This window comes from Trachinotus anak, unplaced genomic scaffold, assembly GCF_046630095.1.
Source record: "Trachinotus anak isolate AG129_WGS33_773 ecotype Australia unplaced genomic scaffold, CSIRO_AGI_Tana_v1 ptg000001l, whole genome shotgun sequence".
Classification (NCBI taxonomy): Eukaryota; Metazoa; Chordata; class Actinopteri; order Carangiformes; family Carangidae; genus Trachinotus; species Trachinotus anak.
In genome coordinates, this window is record NW_027273852.1 from 22,421,919 (window position 1) to 22,446,953 (window position 25,035).

Consider the following 25,035-nt stretch of genomic DNA (forward strand, 5'->3'; position numbering starts at 1 on the left):
AATTATTACGACCACATAAAAACATAGCGTATAATAATAATGATAATAATAACCTGCTGCACAGACCTATGAGCTTGTTTTCTGCTGCAGCTATGTGCATCCTGTTTGTTTTAATTATCCTTGAGATGTGTCTTGACTGGAGTCTCCTTGTAGAAAGGCTTACACCTGTGGTCCCACAATGGTTTTATGCAATCTATAAAACTTTGTGTGTTGCCAGCAGCAGTGAGTAGCAGTGCTGAGTGGCCTCAATAACTCTGAAGTGGAATAAGGTTGGAGCCACCAGAACTCATCCAAACTGGGTGAGAAAAGCCTTGGTCATGGAGGTAACCCAACAGTCAGTCTAACACACCTTCAAAAGTCCTGTACAGAGATGGAAGAACCTGCTGGGAGGACGACCATCACCAGGCCTTTATGATGGAGGGGCTGGACAGGAGGCTTTGAGTAAAACACATATGACAGCCCACTTGGAGTTTGCCAAACAACATTTAAAGGACTCTAAGAGCAGGAGGAAAAAGTCTGATGAGATAAACATGTAACCCCAATCACTATGCAACCAGGCACTGCAGCATCAGCAGGCTGTGGGGAGTGCTTCTCATCATCAGGGACAGGAGGACTGGCCAGAACTGAGGGAAGGATGAATGCAGCCAAATACAGAGAGAAGTCCTGAAAAAGTGCTCCACAGAATGGGTCGACAGTTCATCTATCAGCATGACAAGGACCTGTAGCACACAGCCATGACAACACTGGAATGGCTTCAGGTCTGTGATTGTCCATGAGTTATCCAATCAAAGCCCATAGCCACTAAAGACCACAGAACATCTGTGGAGAGACCTGAAGGTGGCAGTTCACAGATGCTTCTCATCCAATCTGATGGAGCCTGAGAGGATCTGCCAGGAAGAATGAGATAAACTGCCCAAATCCAGATGTGCAAATCTTGTAGAGACTTACCAAAGACGACTCTGTAGCTGCTGCCAACATGGTGTCTACAAAATACTGAATTAAAGGTCTGAATATTTCACTTAGTCATCATGGATTGTTCATGTAGACTGATTTTAGAAAGAAATGCAATCTTTAGCTATTTATGATTCAATCTACAGGACAATAAAATGTTCAAGAACTGAAGAGACTGTATTTACAGTGGGAAAGGTTAGCTTCAAAGAGCACTGCCACATTCAGTCAGGAAAATCAATGCATTTTATGTTTACGGCAGCAGTTAGACTGAGGTTCGCTGAGGTGAGGTTTAGGGTTAGAAGGTCTAAGGTCAGTGATGCATTTGAGTGTGTGTCTTTTTAATTGCAGTCGGCAGCAGGTGTATCTACATATCGGCCTGAAAAGAGGAAGTTGGTAGGCAGTGACAAAAATCACAAAAACATTTCCAAAGATGTTGACAAGCTAATAATAACAAAAGTATGGAGTTTGAGACTGTGCCTGTTTTTTTGCTTATTCCTTGGTTCTGTTTTCAGTGTTTCAGTTTGTCAATCTTGACCTTTTCTCTCTGCCTGTGTGTAGTGTAGAGTGTGTAGCACTGTCAAAACGGAACAGCGCACATTGTGTGTCAACCTGCATTATTCCATTGGCATAGTGAGCTCCAGTATTTCACTGCACCGTGCACAACAGCACTGACCCACGCTTCTGTGGCACTGCGTCAGGGAGAGAAGCCTCTGGCTCCTGCTGCAGCTCAGTTTGATGGCCACTGTAAAGCAACCACACTGCCACTTAGAAATGATGTTTATATAGAACTTGAATCTTGAATGACACCATAAATGTGTTAATGGCAGCAGGTCCAGCTGATTGCAGGACATTCAGTGCAGGACTGAGGCACCACAGAACAAGGTTCACATCCTGAGTCCCATATGAAGTTAGAATCAGGCAACAACAGCACTTTGCTTCAGGGGAGGGAAAGATCGGATTTGGGTTTGTGTCGATTTTCTGCATTGAACCAGATCACAATATTTTCCAGCTCTACCAGTATGTAAACATAACCAGACACACAGTTTAATAAAGCTGTAGTCATTGTAAGTGGATGAGGTAGGCCACTGCAAGATCTGACATTTTGCTAGAAAACAAATGTCCTGTCAGTGAGCATTTCACTGATTTGATCATTTCGCTGTTTTTGACAGTGCTGTTGCATGTCTGAGATTAGTGTACGGTCCCACCAGACTATGACTGATTGGCTGGTTTAAAGTGTGTGAAATACTGTAGGTACACACAGTAAAACATGAAGAAAACAAACATTTACTTACAGAAAAACCTGGACATCAGGATCCATTCAGGATTTGTCAGTACCAAAGGACAAGCCATAATTACAGTGAACCAAAAACTGATGAAAACTAAGCAACTAACAGCAGAAACTGTAAGTGGGAACTGCCTGTTCCACCAATAAATAATGAGAAAATAACAGTAATTAACGAAACTGAGTCCAAACGATTTGCATGCAACTTGAGTTTTCAACCGTTCCAGATTAGGCACATCCCCGAATACTGCTCTCTTTCAGGCCTAATATTCAACTAATTATGTAATTATTTTCAAAAGGACCACCAGCACACTGACAGCATAAAGACGTGTGGAAAAAAAAAAAGATTGACTTAGAATTTCAATGGAGATGCTTTTTGAATGGGAGTCTAATGGGGCCAGAGCTTTCTGTAGCCAGTTCCTAGTGGCCCTCGGTGGTACTGCACTTTAACGTACTTGGCTTCATTTTATATACAGTCTATGGCCTGAATGTAATCACTGCATGACCATTACATTCCACTCCACTGCTGCCGGTACACTCGTATGGGTCGTGTCCGAGGGAAGGGACAAGTGACCTATGTGGTCATTTAAGATGGAGAAGTTATTGTCTTGGTTTCAGGGCCACTCTGTCTTCTCTCAACCAACCCTGAAAACAAAACAATCAATCACTGAAACGCAATGTGCCATCATAGAACTGCCAGAACCCAAACACCCATTATGTCCTGTACCTAAACCCCTATGGATGCAGAGCAGGAAGTAAAATAAATTGAATAAATACAATTGTAATTGTTATGAAGCTATTATTTTATTCCCACTCTGGCATTTCAAACATCAACCTGACAAGAATTCACTGTGATAGATACACATCCAGCAGTTGCTGAATCCTGTTGCTTGGGCACAAAAAGTATGAAATAAAAAGGTTTTGTAAAAGAACCTTTTGTCCAAATAGACACATTTTCCTCTGTATGAGGTAAAATATTTGATTTAACTGAATTAATAGTTGATTGTAAAAAAAAAAAAAAATGACACACATGCTTTTTTTCTACCTTTTAACAGAATCTTTGTTAGTTACGAGTTAAATTCCACTCCCACGTTTCTGTTTGTAATAGAAATAAGCCGCACTGTTTCACTGATCATGTTCCCAAGAGCTGTATTCTCTGTGTTAAGATACTGCTGATGCAAACTATATCCTGCTGCTGCATCACATTTAAAGCTTTCCACTGGCAAACCACTGAGGGTTTGTTATTGTGAAGCAGCCGTAGGAAAGGCTTGTGTATTTGTCGCTGGATTAACAGTGCTTTTTTCACAGCGCTGTTGTTCAATAAAAAAATGGGGTTATATAAGAAGATATGGACATTTCTGGTGCTCTTTCAGCAGCAGATCAATTTGAGCACTGCGAAGAGGAGCTGCTGGTTGAGGAGATGAAGGTTATTTTGTGCTTGAGGTTTGTGCAGCTGCTATCTGTGCTGATTCAGTGGGTGACCAGGGGCTGTCACCACCAATGCCAGTCACTCCACAGCTGTGGTGTCCCCAGTGACTGTCCTATTGTGTTAGGATTATTTTTGACCTGTTTTTCATGTTTAATTTTTGTTCTTATCAAAACAAAGCTTCAGTACATGCAATAACTTAAAAAATACAATAAAGCACATTTTGATCAATTTTCTAGGAAAAAAAAAAAAAAAAGTTACATCGGTGGTGTTATCGGTCAAATTTGACCCAGTAGTAATTATGGGTCATTTAAGTGTAGAAATGCATAGTAAATGTTGTCAAACCAAAAAATAATAGTAATAAAATTGTATAATAATAGTACAGTGATATTGTGTAATACATTTCTGCCATGAAAGACTTGAATCTGAGCAGCTTGTGATGAAGGAACAACTATGCATGGAATATGCAAAAGATAATGCAACAAAAAATGCTAATTTTGATGTATATGAAAATACAAATAATTTTTGTATTTATTAATTAACAATTTTTCTTTATCATTAGCCTCTCATGGACTGATGATATATTTGCCTTTACACTAAAAACAATTTGTATACTGTGAGTTAAATGAGGTCGAAGGTACATAAAATGTCAGAGTGAGTATATATGTAGGCCTGTTACAGTTATGAATGACTAATAAGTCACGTATGCAGATAAAACATTTTACTGGATGATAATGATAATAGCAAACACACTTGTGCCCACCTGTGGGCGTGCTGGTTGTAAAATGAGGTGTGGTCAGGTGGATTGTTGCTGCATTGTCATCTTGTGGCAGCAGAAAGTGATGGCAGGACTGAATCAGTGGAGCAGTATTTCACTGTGACTTTAAATACGCATTACGAAGAGAGTAATATAGCACACAGGCACTCACTGTCTGTTACGCACAAGTGTCACTGTGTCTCCCATTCATCACCACAGTTTCATAATGAAACAAAAATTCATTGAGGGAAGCTTCACTTAACTTATAAAGTTATAAAATATATAACTTTGTGACTGTGTCTTTGCCTTTCAGTGTGTGCAGCGCATTGATTCCCTCAGCCCTTCTTTGTCCCTCAGGACACACAGAGCTGCTGTGTGTGTGTGTGTGTGTGTGTGTGTGTGTTCGTCAGGACTGGGCTCACTGGTCAGTCACAATATGTAATCAGCTCACCAAAAACAGATTCTCGCTCTGTGTGGAAAACTGTGCAGTTACAGTAGCAATGTGCCAGGGTCCTTTTAAAGGGAATAGCAGACCGCACTCTGATTGGTTTATTGCAGGTTACACCCAAAACATTCACTTTCCTAACACATTAGAAAGGTTACTGGCAGCTGTAGAGTATACGGATTGAATATGCTTCAGATGTAGCAGTTGCAGCATGTGTGGTGAGTTGTGATTGTGTGTCTTTATGTATATTCATATGCTTTAAGAATACCCACAGGAAAAAAAAATAATTCAGCATCTGTGCGAAGCAGCAAGACTCAAAGACATCATCAAGGCAAACAACGTATTTTAAAATGGAAGCTAATGATGTCATCATTGATTCTGCTGGCATGGCTTGGCCCAGCTGTATGGGGAAAAAAAGCCTCAACATGGATGTTTACCATTTCATGGATTTACTATTAATAAGATACTCAACACTGATGATTTATCACTTGTCTCATACTATTCCACATTTAGCACCGCTTAGTTCATAGTTTGGAGCAATTAAGAGGAGCTCTGTATAAACAGGATCAGTCACACAGCTTCAGATCTCATACATGGAATTTGTGTTTTTTTTTTTTTTTTCTTCAATTTTCATGAAAGAAGCTATTCTATTCCTGTGTGTCATCTCCCAGCTGAGACACACAAAGTGGCACGGGTCTGAAGGCAAATACCCTGCACAAAAATCACTGTTGATGGATCTAAATTTAACTCGGCCTTATGCGGGATTTACAATTACGCCTTTCACACACTAATAAGATTGTTTAAGTATTGACATCATAACAAGGCTCCAATTTCAAGATGCCCATGACAGATGCTGTGATAAATGTTTCAGTATAAATTGATTCAGAATAAATCTCTTGGCAAACGAGACAGTCATAAACAGCTTGTTGCCTGCTGAGTGCTTATTTGCATTGAGTAGACAGGGAATTATTAAAGTAACCCTTCAGTAACTGCACCTTCCTCATTAGAGCAATTGAGGAAGAGAGACAGTGGTGACCGAGCGTTGTCAATCTCCCGTCCTCCAGCCTCTGGTGACCCTTCCTCAGGCCTGTTTGGTTATTCCAGGGGGGCAGCCAGCTCGGTTGTAAAAGACTCCACATGTGCACTTCACCTGTCTGTTCAGGATTAGATGGGAATGTTAACAAGCTTTGCTGAGTATACATATTCATGAGACACTATGTGTAGGATGAGTGATGTGCCTGCCACTGGCCCTAAAACACAGGCTTGATCACCGATAAACTCTGAAGCATGGACGTAAAGCCTCTCCCTCCAGTCACTGTGAGAAGCTATAAATGTCTGTGCACAGGGGATTAGTGTACAACATAAAGTACTTTGCATCTTTGCCTCAACTGAATTGTTGGATTAATGTGAGGTTTCTTATATCTGACTGCGTGGTTGCGTTTCTTGACTCTGCCTTTTGTGCCTGAAGGCTCAGCACATGAGTAAATGTATAAATGAACTGGATCAAATTACTTCAAATTACAAATTGACCAGATACACAGCACGGATATCAAAGAGCGTTTGTTCTTGGATTGAGTTAGTGTATCGTGCCGTCAGGTTTCTCTGCACCTAAAGAAACGCAAGTTTATTTATATAGAACCATTCAGACACAAGGCAATTCAAAGTGCTTTACAGAGGCATGGAAATACATTAAGATGACATTAAAATATCATTTAAAACAATGCAAACAAATTTGAATAGATACAAATATTTAAATAAGCCATGTAAATATTGCATAAAATCAGGTAAGAAACTTTTAAACACCATTTTAAAAGTGCTGCAGTGGTAAAAGACATTACAAATACGCAAATGGAGACATAGCACAATATTAAAAAGATGTTCCTGTTCATGTAATTTATGGTGAACTGCAGCAAATAGCAATGTTTCAGCCCTAATTTCAATGAGCTGCCAGTTTCTGCAGATCTCAGGTGTTCAGGAAGCTCAATCCACATGTAAGGAGCTGAGAAACTAAAAGCTGCTTCACCTTGTGCTGTTCTGATTCTGAGATGACTAAGTGGTCTGGATGCTTCATATCGTACAAGTAAATCACAGCAGAAAAAGAAAGGAAATATTGTAAAAGAAAGTAAAATAGCAATGCTTTCCCCTTAATTTCTTATTATAATATATTCATGGTAAACATAAGAAATGCTGAATTATTCCAGCTGCTAGCTAAACTGTCTCTGGGGCTGAACTATTGATTGAAATATAATCAAAATTGCAATATGACCAAACGCAGGAGGTGTAATATTTTTTGACAAAGGTACAATGTGTCACAACAGACAATAAATAGAGCATTGTGGTGCTAAAAAGACGTCCCAGACTATAAATCCCATGGGAACATGCAACAAATGAATCATACTGTAATTGTAAAATAAAATCTTTTTTTTTTTTTTTTTTTTTTTTTTGCATATCATTCAACCCTAACTGCCACCAAATAAGTGAAGCAGGAGCAGACCCCTCTCTCTGGATGCTGATAGAGTTGAAGGATATTTTTGCACCAGCCCTGAATTCCAAACTGTGAAAATGCAGATGAACTGAGGGTTGGGATGGAGCTTCTGCCCCAAGTGAAGCAGTTTAAGTATCTCAGCGTCTTGTTGACAAGAAGGGGTGTGATGGAGCAGGAGACTGACAGGCGGATCGGCGCAGTGTCAGCAGACGTTGTATCAGACCTTTGCGGTGAAGAAGCTGGAAGGCAAAGCTCTTGATTTACCAGTCGATCTTTGTTCTGCCCCTCACCTGTGGCCATTAGCTTTGGGTCGTGACCGAAAGAATGAGATTGTGCATACAAGTAGCTGAAATGGCTCAGTCTTTCACATCAGAATGAGCCAGTTGAGGTGGTTCGGGAATCTTGTTAGGAGTGTCTCCCATTGGAGGTCTTCCAGGTACGTCCAACTGGTAGGGGGCCTCAGGGTAGACCCAGACCACGCTGGAGAGATGATATTCTTATTTGGCCTGGGAAGTCCTTGGGACGAGATGAACTGTTGTCCTGCTGCCACCACAACATGACCCGACCCTGGATAAGCGTCCAAAAATAGATGGATGGAAGATGACTTAGATCAGATTACATTTTCTTCATGTTAAATATCAAAACACAAGTTAATGACCACTGATAACGTATCTCTGCACCACACCCCAAAACTGTATTATTTGCTGTCCCTTAAATAACTGCATCTGTTGTTGGTAGTGAGGTTAGTCATGTGTGGACAGCACCATGACAAACTTGTTAAAAGCATTCCTGTCCATCACCACAGCACCAAATGATTTACACAGAGCTATTACACTTCCTGCACACTGAATGACCTATAGGCCCTGATGAACAGTTGCACACACACAGGTGGCCAAGGAACAAAAAGCCACTGATTACTTTTCCAGTGTTCTCAGCATCAACAGGTAATGCTGAGTCGGGGAGAGAAACGCCACAATGAACAAGCCAAAAAATGATCTGGGACTGGCAGATGTAATGGATGCTTATTTTGGAGCGTTTGTGGTCTGGTTGGATGTGAAAGCTAATGGGTTTGCCCATTGTGCCACTTCCTGGTAAGAAAAACTCCCATGAGGCTTAAAGTGGGTGCTCTTATCTAGCTGGGCTGGAAGCAGAAGCAGGAAGTGACCTCACCCCCAAAGCGAGCTTTGATAACATACTTCCACTCGCATACTTGCCAGTTTGCTCAGTTGTAACAGCCCTGGATAATCCCCGCTCACGCACTAAGAATAGCGCATGTTGTCATTTCTGTTTTTGTCATACAGGGAGGGCTGTTCTGATCAGATAGTGCACTGATGCTTTTAGGGTCATTCTTCAAAGAGGATAAAGAGGGAATTTGATGAAGCAATGATCCAAAAAAAAAAAAAAAAAAGGTGGCAACAATCTGAATAGCTCCATTTGCCTGCCAACTTACCAACTTTGACTCTTCAGCTTCAGTTAATCCTGTTAAAGGAGACGTCTCATATATTTTACTCTATACTTTTATACTCTATATTTTTCCAATTAATAACAAATCCTTCTAATTACAACCTCCTCAAAAATGTCATATTTCACTCAAAATGTAGCTTTGAAGAGTCAATCAAGGGTTATCTAAGTCTGTTTCTGCAGCATATAACCATCTCAAAAATGAATTCTTCACAGTCCCTCAGTGATATGGAGAAGGTCAAATGCTTTTATCTTCTCCAACTTGATTTCTGCAATTCTCTGTGTTCCTGCCTCCGTCACAAGCAACATTCTCACCGCCCAGTGATTCAGGATTCAGCCTGATTGTGGTCTTAGTTTCTCTAACTTCACAGTCAGATCAGTATGTAGTAAATGTGTATGTGAGTATATTTGCTTGTGATATTGTTTCATTTTCATGAATCCTGATGACTTTGGTGATTCCTTTGACTTTCTGTACATTTATATTTATATTGCACAGTCATCAAAAAATTTAAATTTGTGACTGAATCCCTTCAAAACCAACATCAGCCTCAGCTGTACCTCGTATTTGGTGCTAATTAGCAGATACAAGCATGTCAACACCCGAAACTAAGATGGTGATCATGGTTGAACTTATATCTGCTAAACATCAGCATGTTAACATTGCAAATATAAGCATGTTAGCAGGCTGATGTTAGCATTTAGTGTTTTAGCGCTGTGCTTTAGTACAGCCTCACAGAGCTGTTAGCTCTGAAAACTTGTTGCATTTTGATTTGATTTAGATTTTACTCCTTCCGAGCTGAGTTTTTCTGACAGATACAAACCGCTGCATGGAGCAATGTCATTGGTGAGGAAAAGAAAACTCAGAGTCTAGTTCCAGGTTTGCTGTGGTGGTGTAAGTTTATTGGAGTTCCAGGTCATGGTGAGCCTACCGACACAGAGTTGGTCTGGTATCAGGAACTGCTCCAGAATGCAGGGCCAGGGAACAGATATACCCTGTCCCCAGGTGTAGTCACAGACAGTTCATGAATGGATCGTATAGTGGATGTGTATTGGTTAGTCATGAGCAACAGGTAACTGTCTTACAGGAGGGTGAACTCAGTAGGGGGGCAGGGATGGCCTCCAGACAAGGTCAGAGACAAAGAAACAAAAGGACAAAGGCTTGACACTCGGGTAGTATGATCAAGGCTCTGGTCAGCAGGGGAGCGGAGACGGGGAGGGTAGACAAAGGAGTATGATCAGGAGACTCTGATCAGCAGGGGAGGGGAATGGGAGGGAGCGACATTTGGCTGGGATTGCCCCAGACGTGTAATGGCAAATGTCCCTTCAAAGAAAATGTATGTTGCATATGTAGATTTTCTTCTTCAGTCATCACATGCAGTTACAGAGCACACACACTGGCAGACGCAAGGGAGAAAGAGAGAGCTTAGCCACCATGCAGACTGGTAAAATGGATCCACTGTGTCTCATCCCCAGGTTGGTGATCCCTTAATTGTTGGACCTTCCACGTGAGACACGTCGATCGGTGTACTTGTGTGTTTTCAAAGCTTATTTTAGGGCTGCAGCTCACTCCTTCATCCCCAAGGGCAGTGTAGCTGTGGTGTTTCTGGTTCCTGGGCAGGTGACTGGTCTGTTTACAGCGTTTATGCTCTGGAGGACACCCCAGCACTGAAAAAACCTGCGACTACTGCGGAGTCATTAGACCCAGGACTGAATGCCAATTGTACCCTTTCACGTTGACGACAGAGGCCTGATGTTAGCAGGTTTTTTGACGAGTGTAAAAAACTCTCAACTTTAATGTGAAATAAACAGCATGAAAATTATTTTAGAAAAAAAACACACTACAGAAGAATAATAATTTAAAAAAATATATCCTTTTTCTTCTGGAAGTATGAATGAACTCTCTCCCTCAGCCTTTTTACAAACAGGCTTCCTTTGAGGGTTAACAGTGTTTGGATTGAGTGAATGAGGCTCTTCAGTGAATCATTATGTGACCTCTGATACAATAGTGTCACAGTTTATAATAGGTGACGGTTTGGCCATGAGCATGAGTGTGCTCATTGAAAACTAAACCTCTTGTGAATCATGTGAAATGATCTCTCTCACAACCTCCCCATTGATAAAGCATGGGTTATTATACGACTTTCTGCCTCTGTGAGAGATAGTGTCAGTCTGTCAGTGACGCAGAATGGAGAGTGAAACAACCTGACATAAAACCATCTTTACAATCCTGATGCTTCCATTTTTCAGTCGTGGTTTTGTGTGATAAATGTTCGCATTACATGAATGAAAATAAATTGTGCTCTTCTGATTGCACATTTGAACCTCGATATTGCTCTTGCTTTCTATACACTTTCATGCCCTGCAGTAATAGGAACATGACAAGAAGTGACTTTGAGGACGTCCTACAATTTCTCTCTCATATGCAAGTGTGTTTTGATAAATAAATAAAAATCCTAATGACAAATTTAAAAAAAAGATGTTATCTGTTTATTTATGTTTATTATTAAATGCCTGTGAGGTGTACGTTCTTAAGTGTGGACTGATTTTCCTCAGAGATGCTGTCAGACATGTTGAGAACTGACAGCTATATAAATATATATATATAAAATAAAGCAAACAAACAAAAAGAAATCTTTCTTTCCCCACAGTAACATACGTTTGACTGAGTGGCAGGAATGCAGATACATGCTGTCTCTGTGCAGCAGGAATCATCCACCAGCTACTCTACCCTTTGCCTCCATCTCAGGAGTAACAGGAAATCTCCATGACAACCAAAATCAGAACAGCAAGAGCTTTATTGGAAGTGACACATTAATAAACTGTAGCCTCTGGAGGGACTGTGATCACCCTTCAATTATTTCTTTGGTTCCATCTTCAATTCCACTCTTCCTCCACGTCTCAGTGTATTTAATATGTTAGTATAGTGAGTGGAAAGATTCCACATAGGTCACCATCAGGAGCTGTCACATCAGTAGCAGCGTGTGATGACAGACCCAAGCGACTCTCAGATTCACTAATGAGGACGATGTTTATTTACCAAGAAAATCACAGGTTTAATTATTTGTACTCTGCCTTCAAACAGATACAAAGATATGAAAACATATCATGAGGAAATGATGAGGTTGGATATTTTAGGATAGTGTAGGATAAGAGGTGATATTTAAAATCCCTATATCTCATGCCACCTTTACACCTATGCAGTCAGAGTAAAAAGTAACTTGACCACCTGCTTGCTTTAGAAAAAACACTGCCCAGCATGAAGGTGCGCGTATGTAACAAAGAATTAGCAAAAATTTGAAAAAAAAACAACACACCTCAGCCGTCTTTTCTCAACACACTGTCCATGGTGTGATACTTTAAAGGAGCTATTTGTAAGTTTTGCTATTGCTACATTGCCAACATTAGCATTAGCAGCTGTTTACTTACCAGTCTAAAGGAAATGTTGGAAGTTCGGCATCAAACTTCATCCCTTTACTCACCAAGAGCTGGAAAGCAAAGCAAATGTTAATTTGTCTTCTATTGAAGTTAGCATGCTAACCAGCTAGCCCTGGCCAGTCTCGTCACTTTCCCATAACGACATGCTGTATCCTCCAATCTGCCCAATATATTACCGCTCTTGTCACCCTTGTTGTTCTTGTCTTGTAAACACAATGATGGCTCTTATCTAACGACAATCACAACCTCACCTGCTGCCGGCTTCTTGCCGGAGAAAAAGCCCCTTTGACTGTCAGGTTTACTTAGAGAGAAAACATTACAGAACATCTGTTTCTTCACCGTTGTTGAGGTCTTTATTCTGCCCTGCAGATAAGACAACTTAGCTAGAAAAAGCCATTATACTATTTCCGAACATATAAACCTACTGGAGACATCAGTGCAGTTATATTTCACAGTGTAGGCATGTTGTGTTCAAGTATTGTCTTACAGTGGTAACAAGTTGTGCTCACACTTAAAAGCATCTTTCAGATTTAGCAAGGCGCCACTCTGGGAGTAATATTTTTCAGTGCTAAGGTGTGTTCACTGTGTTCACAATCTATGTTCACTATAAAAGTTGTTGTACAGTGTTAGTAAGTTGTGTAACAGTGAAGGTTTCTTGAAGGCTTAGCCTACATCTTCATTCGTGTTAGGAAATTGTGTCTTTTGAAATCTCTTGAAACCATGTTTAACAGGGTGTGTTCACTGTTGTTATACAGGTTATGGATTTTGTTTACAGTTCTGTCAAGTTGTGTTCCCTCTAAACGTCATATTTTACAGTGCCAACAGTTTGTATGTGCTCTTCTTGTTAACATTGCATCTCTCTCTTCAGTGTAAATGGCTACAAATTTTAGCTTGAGATTACCTTTAACAGCTACCAGGAGCTCACCATGGCAACCAAACCTCCAAACTTGAATGCATGTTAACACAGTCCCTCTAAGGCAGGTTTCAGTTTGCTCTCATGCTTCATTCCAATGGCTCTGGTACATCACGGAAGTCCATAAACAGATTTCCGCTGTGGGGCTCAACTCCAGGTTCAGCTCGCCCCAGGCACCAGAGGACGCAAATACAGGCTGAAGGGACAGCAACGCCAGTGACCACAATGTCTGGAAAAAAATGTCTGTGTTGTTGCTGCGGTGGACAGAAAGCAACATTTGACAAAATTGGACATCATTTGTCTTTTGTTGGATCTCATACAGCAGCACAAACCCTGCATTTATTTCTGGACTTTGCATTTCATGAGGCAAACAGGTTCAGCAACCTCCACCCACCAGCTGGCTGGCTGGTATTGTCAGCTGTGCTGCCACTGAGGGATGGGCAGTTCCAACTTCTTTGGACCAGTGTGTCGATTCAGAAACCCAAAGTCTTTGTAGCTTATATCAATAATCTGTGTATAACTGTTTCAGTGAGAAACTTTTATTCCATTTTTGAAAACCCCAAAAAGTTTGTTGCTTGTTTCAACATCTACACCAAATGGACCAGGTCTAAATCAAAAACTGCTATACTTAGACCTGTCAATTATCAGGGAGAGTGTACAGATTGTTTAAGACAGATTTTAAGATTTGTCAACCCTATTATCTTATTTCTGAGAACCACCTAAAGAGGCGATTTCACTGCATTTTATCATATAGACTAAGAGTTTTGGTATCTCAGAGATAAGTCTAAACATAGTGATTTTTGATCCAGGTTTTCACAAATTAAATACATGTTTCAAAAATTCACAGTAATTCACAGACAGTTTGAAGGCTCTAACCTTTTCACAACAATAAGTGGTACAAAACGCGAGCAAGTTTCTCATGACTTTGGCTTTAATTAAAAGCTGAGAATAGGCAGCAAACTTTACGTTCATCAGGAGACTCATTGTAACAGTACAGCCATGAAATAGAGTATAGCAATGATATTAACAAATTCAGGAGGGGGGCAGGCAGCTGGCGGCTAATGTTAGGCTGTGTTCATGAATTTGTAAAGTGGCTAATGGTACATTACTGCTGGTCACTGGTGTGCTGCTGCTGATCCTGCTAATATTACTGCCATGATGTTCATGTTTCTCTTCCAGGTAACACTGTCCAGCTGCATACGTTCATTCTTACAGGCACAATGTCATATCTGAAATCACATCTGCAGACTTTCCATCTTGGTGCTCATAGTGAATGAAATGAAGTGAAATGTCATTGATATCAAACATTTCAAGATCCACTGATTTCAGGTGAGTAAGAAGCTGGATGTGGCTCACTGTTCCCTGTGTCCTCCTCCTGCATCACTGCTGAGCTGAGAGGAACTGTGTGTATACAGTGAACTGATTAAAATAATATAATATTGTAGTCAGAGCAGGACTATAATGTACCACTTCTCTTTTATTCAAGACCAAATTTAATCTGCAGTTGTACAAAGATGGCCTTAATAAAACATCAGAGTGTAATGTTCAAGTAAGCAGTGAATCTGCCATGTTTTACAGATTATCTGAGTGGAGCTCGTGTTTGATGAGGTGTTCCTCCTCACAGTGTCAGAGGGACCGTCAGAGGAGGAAGTTATCACCTTATGGGTGTTGTGCCTCGGTCAAGTGACAGCTTAAAGACAACACAGCAGCCAACAGCAGCCAACAGCATCAGGAAGGTCTCGGGGTATCCATTTGTCAACATAACCAGATTCACTTTCTGCCCAGAGCATTGCAGCACCAGTCAACAGTCTGACAGTAAAACTTTGTTGCACTGTTGACAGATCACAATATAAATGAAATATTATATTATTTACAGTATTTTGAAAGTGTATTAGAGTCTGAATCTCTGACAAACATTTGAAAGCATAAATATGACACCAAAACCTTCTCAAGTTACTTTGTGAAACATGGTCACAGTCCAGTTCTCACAGTAGCAACAGATACTTAGATCGTACAGTAATTTCACCTTCAGTTATGTTGACATTATTCTGCTCCGGGCAGGTTACTGCCTCATAATGCTGTACCGATCTGATGTAAGTAATGTGTGGAGTCACAATAATACGTGGACACATGGATACAGTTCTTCATATTGTTTGACTACTTTTGGATATTGATTAGATTTTTTTTTACCAGACAAGAGACCAGACATTGATATTTTATACACAGTATACTTCTTACCTGCATATTGACAGTTACTCTGTGTTTACATTACAGACTGTGTTTTTTGAATGCTAACATTACTGCTAACACTATTGCTAACATGCTACATTTGTATCTTGGTGCTTCTGGTGCTGACCAATTAGAGCAGACAGGGCTTTTCTGGGAAGGGAGCCTAAAAGAGACAGGAGCTAAAACAGACTGTTCCAGAAAGAGACTGAAAAGAGGAACTGCAGAAATGGACAGTGTGAAGAAAATTGTGTGTTTTGTGAACATTAAATGTCCCATGTTTTACACTTTTCCTGTGTTTTATTTGAAGTGTTGATATCCATACGAAGATATATTTGTGGTTTTAAGAAAACCAAAAACCATCTCAGTGTAGTTTTACATCTCCTCTCTCAGGCTTTTCTCTGGAGCTCTAGTAACAACAGGTCAGTGAGCCAATCAGAAGAGAGGCTCTGAGCCTCTCCTCTGGTTGGCTGACTGTTTTCTGAGTGATCCAGTAAAAATAAAGCAGATTTCAGGTAAACACTCAGAGAAACCAAATCCTACAAGGTTTGATGGTGGGTTCAGGTGGGCTAAGCTTGGGGCATGGCTGAGAGCAGTGACTACTTTGTTGTGACATCACAAAGTTACAGAGGTCATGATGGCTCATTTTGAGGCTCAGTTTCTGAACACAGGCTGTGTGCATTTCTCTGTGGACTGAGGCTTTGGTACTTTCACAGTATTAATGTAGAGCCTAGATCTGCTTTATACCCCTGAAGTAAAAGTATGAATCTTGAAAATGAGCATAATATGGCCCCTTTAACCCTGGAGATGAAATGGGCAGAAAATAACAGCTGCTAATCTGACAGCTTTGTTCCGACCAAAAGTATGAAAAGCTTTTATATTAGATGGTTGTCTTTATCTTGTGCTTCAGAATGCACAACACATTTATTTTAAAAAAATCTAACTTTGAAGTATTGTCTCTGAATGTGTCACAAAGTCTCTAAAGCTTTTTACAGATTTTTTTATTATCTTTGAAGTCAACACCTCAGTGCTTACTCCTGCCTCGAGAGATGCATTAGTGTCAAACCAAGTGCAATAATATTCTCACTGTCTCACTGACACCTTGTTCAGCACTGTTCTGACCCAGTCTCAATAGTTTATGAGCAGTGGTTATGCTCTTGACTTTTACAGTTCAGATAGAGGCACATTTAATCCTGATTTACTTTGGAAAGGTCTGACCCAGAACAACTTGTCTCAGTATCATGGTGAAGTCTGAATGAACTTTGTCAGGCAGTTGTTGTCATTTCAAGAATTAATGTTGATGCGTGTAGCAGTGTGGATAATGTTGCTTCCATGTTTAGTGTTCAGTGCTTATTGAGCTAACCTGAGTTCATGTATACTGGATATACTATGCTAGACACATAAGTGCACACAATATCTTGTTTGTGTTTCTCAGTCCTTTCATCCCAAGTGTCCAGCTCCCAGAGACCTAACAGAAACTTTCGACCGGGCTGAAGTACGCTGATGTTTGAGGGTATGATGAATAGCAACATTGTGTCAGAACAATACTTGACAAACATGGCCATGGCATAAAAGCAGGAAGCTGGCATGGCAGGCTAAGGTAAACATCAGTGATGTGCCCCCCCCCCCCATGCTCCTGGTATTTCTGCATTGTTCTCACCATATGAGCTGCAGCTTTGAGAAAAGGGACTTCTGGGCTACACTCAATTTTCCTGGATTGTATGAGCATAATGGCAATAATAACAGCCACTTCCACATAATGGGACCTGCTATATACAGACTGGTTTCCCAGAGAACAGAGAATTGTATCCTTTCTCATCTTGTGCAGGCAGCAGCTATGCATGTGCTGTATTCCAAAGGAAGGAACATTATTGTTGCCATTAATTATATTATAAAGATCAATGGATTCCTGTGGACAAACAATACAAAATGACTCACAGTATCATGACCACACACAGATGCATCATTAGTGTAGAAAATTGTTGCTAATTAACAGAATTATTCATCCTCTCCTCTCCTGTGTAGACTGTGAGAAGTAATAGATGTGACTGGAAGGTAAGTAGAAGGTTCCAGGCTTTTGCATATAGTACAGATGTGGCACATTCTGGCCCAGACACATGCAACATAAGATAATGGGTCCACCACACTGTTCATGTTTGTAGGTTTGCAAGGGGCATCTCTCATTATTGCACAAGCATAAAAGGGATGGTTGCATGGAAAATAGCAAATGATAAACAGAGACTTGTTAACAGAGGATGGTTCTGTACTGTATGAATTTGCAGAGATGGGAACCTGAGTTTATGACATGGACTCAAGTCACACTTTATTTGCACAGATAGCAACTTGGGATTTGACTTTAGACTTAAAAAGACCTGTGACTCGTTTCTGACTTGACTCATGAACTTCGGACTCATGAACAATCTTTATTTTATTACCTCTGCCAAGGAGGTTATGTGTTCGTCCATGTCAGCAGGATTATGCAAAAGGTCCTGAAATGATCTGCACTGAACTTGGTGGAGGAATAGGATATGGACCAGAGAAAGACCCGGTAAATTTTGGGGCAGTCTGGTGTATGTCAAGCTAATTGGGAGGCATGGGAAGATTCCTGGTGGGCTCAACTGGTTGTTGGGTGAGAGAGCGCAAGAGGGAGAGAGACATGGCTGTGTGCAGCAGGCAGTGCACACTGTGGTTCTCTGTGGCCGTGGTCTCCCTCAGGTCTTTGATTTGTCTTATCATAAGACTCCACATCCTTTTCATTTTCTATTTCTACAGCATTAATATTAAAACAATTAGACTGAAATATACAGTATTTCTTTTGTAAGGGCTGGTGGAACAAGACTATAACCAAAGAAATGTCTTGGACTCAAGATCACTAAGTTATTATTTATCTCCTGAACTGGCTGAAGTCTGACAAATACCTCCTCCTCTTGACTTCCAAATGCTTCAGGAGGTCAGGCCCAGCTGCAGACCAGGAAGTGTGTCATGAGCTGCTTACTAAAATCATATGCTGGGCACAACAGGTTATACAAATGAATGCAAATTACTGAAAATTCTCAGGAAAGCCTCTGAAGACAGACTGACACACTCTGTGATACTGAACCAGGTTGCCTATTACTCACTTGTATCTGTACTGTATTTATTAATGAATTTATATATATTATTCCTGTGCTTGGCACCCCACCCACTCCCACTGTCCCCACTCGAACTGTTTAACAACAACCACACCATAAGCTGTCTTCCTTCTTCTTCTTTGTTATCTTGTCACTGACTTCTGTTCTGTGCAGCTTGGCGAGAGTGAATCACAGCCGCTATATTTATGACACTGTCAGTCTTCCAACTCTGCCCGTCTCTGGACTGTGTAATTTAACATGACAAAAGTGCACAAAAATGCCACACAGGATAAATGTTCCCAGAGAGAGGTATGACAGTGATGTGTGGCCAGGGACTGAAAGACACTGAAAATTACAGTCTTTTATGAGACAATGTAGTAAAATTCATAAAAAAGAATCAAAATACAGCATAATATAGTATTTATCTAAATTAATTGAGCATTAAACATCTTTTTTATTTATTTATTTTTAATATCTCACTGTGCCTGAGAATTAGATTCTATTAAATAAACAACATATAGATGACCTATAAAGAGTATGACAAGACTCTCATCCACTGTCTTCATTACAAAGCAAATGCCATATAATAATGCATTTTGAAAACACCACATAAACAATCGCACCTGGTACAATGCTATTCCAAAATACCTTTTTTAAAACTTAAAAACTGAAGCCAGGCATTTCTTTTTTACACTGACTGGCTGTGAAAAAAAAAATTCATTTCAAAATAGTTACACCTCAGTCTCTCAGTTTAAACTGTGTGAATTGCTCCCCCTGCTTGGATAAATGGGTCAGTCCAGCAGCCACACAGAGCACAGGAGAGCTCCGAAATGGTTTGCTCCACAGGTGGGACCTCATAGCGAACTCCCTTGGCTGGGACAAACCTCTCAAACCAATATGAGACAGACAAGGCATAAAAACAATCATAATGATACACACATGACATTAACAAAGTGTCTTTTACCATCTGATTTTCTATCCTCAACTTTTAAAATCACTAACACAGGTGAAAGGAAAACAAGTGATGTGTAATCTCTTCATTGTGGGTAGTTCATGCCTTTGCTCTGAAAACAGCCTCAGAGAGAGAGAGATAGAGATAGAGAGGGAGAGCAAAACATTTTTTGACCAGACTGTAAACAGGTGTATTCCTGCTGCAAAGTTTGGTATTTTAACATGAGAGTGGGGACCGACACTTGCCACTTCAGTGTTGGCTTCATTTTTTAGCTTAGAGTTTGCCACTTGGTTTTACCACATCACAAAGATGTTCTACTGGATTCAGATCTGGTGACTGGGGAGTTGTTATCTGAGTTACCATAGCCCTTCTGTCGAGAGGGGTCTGTAGCAGCAGCTAGCAGCTAGTTAGCATGGCTCACACTGGACCGGGAGGCACAGCAGCGTAAATATAAGTGTTGCAGTCTGACCATTCTCCTCTGACCTCTCTCATCAACAAGCTGTTTGGTCCACAGAGCTGCTCAGATCATATTTGTTCCACATTCTGATGTTTCATGTGAACATTAACTGAAGCTCCTGTATCTACATGTTTGTATGCACTGCACAGCTGCCACGATTGGCTGACAATTGCACCTACAAGCAGGTGTATATGTGTTCCTAATAAAGTGATGTATGAGTGTTTATAAGTACATATAGACATATATATGAAACAGTGGGTGACAAATTGAAGGGAAATCCTGAACAACACACCTCCATATCTCTGTTAATAAAGAAGACAGTGCAGGAATATGAACCAGCATTATGTACAGAGAGGTGAGGTATTAAAGGACAAATCTGAATAAAATGAATGAAATGTCAAGTCACATCAAGAGGCCTCCAACAGAAGAACTATAACTATTAATAAAGAAATGTTTTCTGCAAATGTATACGGGAAGACAATTATGATTCTATCATTAGCAGCTGGTAACTCAGAAATTGGGGAGGACAAAATGAAAACCAAGCATGGCATTGAGACTGTCCTCCTGTAAAAAACAAGGTCGTCTGTGCAGCAGGTTATCATGACCCATAATTAGGTTTTGTTGCTAGGCGACATCTAGTGGTCGTAGTAATGATCGTGGTAGTTGGCTACTTCTCTCTACTTCCGTATGTTCAACAAAAAATTAAGCAGTAAAGCAATGGGCTGGATTTCTTAAAAACAGTCACTGTTAATACCGTGATGTGTCACTCGAAGCCTCTCAGTCCAGTGAGGGCTGATGCAGCGCCCAGCGTATTACAGTGGGAATTTTACACAGCAAACCAAACGATGAAAATCTGGAATTATTAAAAACAAAGCAAAAATGAAGTATGTTCTTGTGCCTGTGTTCGGGTTCCACTCTACATGATGGAAGATTAATGCTGCTGTGTTGATTAATTTTTTTTCAGAATAAGAGAGAAAATATTATAAGTGGCCATGGTCAACAAATTGCTCTTTCTATTTCCTTACTTTTTTATGTTTTGATCTCCCTCTTGCATTTCAAAGAGGAGCAACCTCCTCTGCCTCTATGTTGTCTCCACCCCTCACTTACTATCCAATGACTTCACTGGGATTTGTCCATTTATTCAATGACCATCTTAGTCAGGGATATTAAAATCTCCTAACTTGTTTTATCTCTCTGATGCTACCAGCATCGAGGTGCCGTCTTTGGGTTTGTAGAAATATTTTCGATTGGCCGATTGTCTCTAATCTAATCTAATCTAATCTAATCTAATCTAATCTAATCTAATCTAATCTAATCTAATCTAATCTAATTAACAAAGTCAGTGCCACGCTTCCTGACTTCCCTGTTGAACTACTACCCCCTCTAAAATAGAGCGAGTCATTTTCTGTCACTTTCCACTGTCTCTGATAAACTAAAATAAGGTAACAGTTACAACACATTTAGCTCTGACCCACTGTGTGTGGCTGTCCCTGAAGGTAGGGGACAAGGAGAGGATTGGACATGGCATGGGATGATGAATCTATCTATCTATCAAGTATTTTGGATAATGTTACATTATCAGTATATTTAGAGCCAAATTGACCAGGAAAAATCCTTGTCAGATGTCAGTGGTGCAGTATTTCATTTTTCTTCCACGGGCCCAACAGAGTAATATGTGCCTACATAGGTCAGTTGCACAATGTGTGCACGATAGCTTTGGCAGAGTGTGCTGAAGATGTGCTTCATGTGTTTGGATGAGAATAACTGAGTAAATAGAAGGAGAAGCCTGTCTTGTGATTGGCTGACTGTTTTCTGAGTGATCTGATGAAAATATAGCAGATTTCAGGTAAACGCAGGTTGGACGGTGACTGCTTTGTTGTGACATCACAAAGTTACAGAAGTCCTAACGAGCTTGTTGTAAAGTTCAGTTTCTGAATACAGGCTGTGTACATTTCTCTGTGGACTGAGGCTTTGATACATTCACAGTATTTATAATAAAAAAACATATGGAACTTTATACACATTCACTTTATACAATATGGGACTTTTAAAATGGAGCCTTCACTTCTGAGAGTCTTCACTTATATGAACAGATGTAAATTCTCACCAGTCTTTTATCACAGCGCTGTGACTGAATATTTTTTTTATTATTTAAATGGGTGAAAAATGTTGTAATAAGATGAAATGGCATTTGCTTTTCAGAGTAATCAATTCCTACTTACTCACCTAGAACCTCATCAGTCTCAATCTATTAGAGGAGAGGCAGAGTTATGGGGATATGGCCTAAGTTTTCATTGGTGAAAACCATCTAAATGGTACAAAAAGTAACACGGTGGGGTGGAAAACATGAGACATGTCTGTGTGTGTATGTGTTTGTTGAATGTGTGAAAGGGGTGTGTTCAAGCCAATACAGGGTGGGTGATATCAGGTAATATCAGAGGGTCTTCTACCTGTTTTCACATTGTAGCCTGTAGGTCAAAGGTCATTTTTTGTCAAGTTTTCCAGAACAGATCATGATGAGTTACAGAACTTGAGCTATCATACACAACAACATGAACTTCCCACTGTCCATCTGATGAACAGCTGCTGACACAGCAGCCTTAACAACCTTATAAGTCACCTGTGTGTCAGGGTTGTGTTTCTGTGAGTTTGTCTTGGAGACTTTCTGTCCTCTAATGGTCACACACTACTTAATGCAGCTTTACCTAATGAGACTTTTCCTGCCTCCAAAGCAAGAAGAAAAAGTGTTCTTTTTGTTCAGCACCAGGGCGAGAAATCAATTAATCATTGGTATTGATCTGGAACCCAAATAAACTCCCATTATACCCATTTTGTGCTTTGGCACAAAAACAACTACTTCCCATTAATAATGTAACATATAGACTCTCTCGCCCATTCTTTTTTAATGATGGCTAACTCATTTTGGAATAAAGCCTTTCACACACACACACACACACACACCAGTTTCCAAGACTAATCAGTGAATCATTACTGGGTGGATGAATGATATTCTGCTGATATTCTCTTTAATTGTCCCGCAGTGTGCGTTCACTTTGCACCATCCTGTCCTGCCTGTGAAACTGTGTTGGCATCACAGACGAAAGTGTGTGTGAAAGTGAGTGTTTGTGGTCTAAAGGTGGAGGTATGTGTGTGTGTGTGTGTGTGTGTTTCAAATCCTCTGCCTACAAAGGTATGCAACACTCATGACAGAAGGAGTCACAAACATCACGGCCACACTGAGACATAGCCACTCACCAATACAAACAGACATAACCATTCAAACGTGAATAAGCATAATTAAGTGAATCTGCACACACAGTCTTTACCGCGTTGTTTTCATAACTAATATCTCACCATGAAAGTGTTATGTGTTAGCTGGTTAGTGCTGCTTGCTGGAGGCCATTGGCATAAACTTAATTCCCTACTTTGCTACTTCAGACTGATCCTTTCCAAGTGGTGGATCTGGTAAATCAACATTTGCATTCCTGTATAGTGCCGGGGAGTTCAAATGTCACATTGCCTCAGTGTATGCCACGTCTGGACCTCTAAATATGTTGAACATTCAAGTTTTGAATGTTGTCAAGTCTGAGGTCTTTTGCAACTTTTAAGCTACAAAGTTGCAGCACTGATGCTGAGCAGATGTCAAATAATTGGCAGCTTCATTTTTCTTCCAAAATACTTAGCTACATAAGCTACATAACATACATGTTCCATACATACACACATTCCTTTTTGTGTCTTTTTTTTTTTTTTTTTTTTTTAACAGTAGGCCTGCAGAAATTATGGACATGTATTACCACTGCAACATAATTGTATACAATGCAATCAAACTATCCAAGCCAACAAACACTGAGTCCACGATCTGATTCGAGTAGGCCAGGGCAGGGATGGTTTTAACTTTTTGGACATTTCTGTCTGTATCTTGAAGCTCCTTTAAGCCAGTGTGTTCAAAATGTAACACAAAATAGTTGCATGTATCTGCTATTAAATGGTGTAGGTGTTATCTCTGCAACACAAACAGAAAATGCATGATTTAGTCTCAAACATAAGGAGTGAAATGTTACATTTCAACACATAGTCCAGGTTAGTTGTAACATCCCCACATGTGGAATGAGATACAAAATGACTAAAGAGGCAGTGATTCTGTGGGCAACTGCTGCCGCCATAACAGATCTATTGTATCACCAGGTGCTGTGCACTGACTGTTTGTGTCTGTCATTCCCTCTCAACCTGGATAAAAGTATAATAAGCATCTTCAGGTGGGGGGAGGTTTTCTGTTTGGACATTATAACTAAATGTGGGACTGTCAGTCTGATTTTGTAAGAGTAAAAAAAATAAATCAGATTATCAAAATAATAAAATAGTCATATATTATTGCTGGTGGGTGCTGCCAACTGCTGCTCTCTGTGTCCACATGCATACACCCTCTTGCTTTGGAAACAACAGAAAAAAGACACTGGAGCTCAGATAAAAGTTATTTTTCTTTATTTTCTGTCTTTTGATCTCTGGCAGTTATTTGGATGATAATATAAAAAGCTAAGTAAACTGGAGAGAGAGAGAGAGAGAGAGACTTTGTCAGCGTGCGGCAGTTTGTTCATTCATTGGCTGCACTATTTCTGCATTGCTGGGCAGGTCAGGTATCAATATGAAATGTTGCCAGAGACCCTCAACAGTTGAAATTTTCAGGACATGTCTCTTTCATGTGACAGGGTATGTTTTATTCCACACGCGCTGCATGATATTCCTGAACCCTGACGAGAGGAATCGTCACTGGAGCACATTATTTGCATGAAAAGTGTTATTCAATCAGACAAGTCATTGACCTTTGGAGAAGAAACCAAACAACTCAGATGACAATGAGGTTACCATGGCAACCAACAAAACACAAAGCGTCCCTGCACTCTTTGTGATTAGTAATTGAACAGAATGGGGGGGGGGGGGGGGGGGGGGGGATTGAAAGAAGATAGATTGAAAGAAAAAAAATTGGACTGGAACAGTTTTCCGCTCAGACAATTCTCCTGATTGGTTCTGCACACTGTATTTAGAAATAAAATCAGAATGACATAGAGGACCAGACTGTTATTCAGTATGATGCATTTACATGCTCCAAAATTCCTCATTGTTTTGATGTAGTT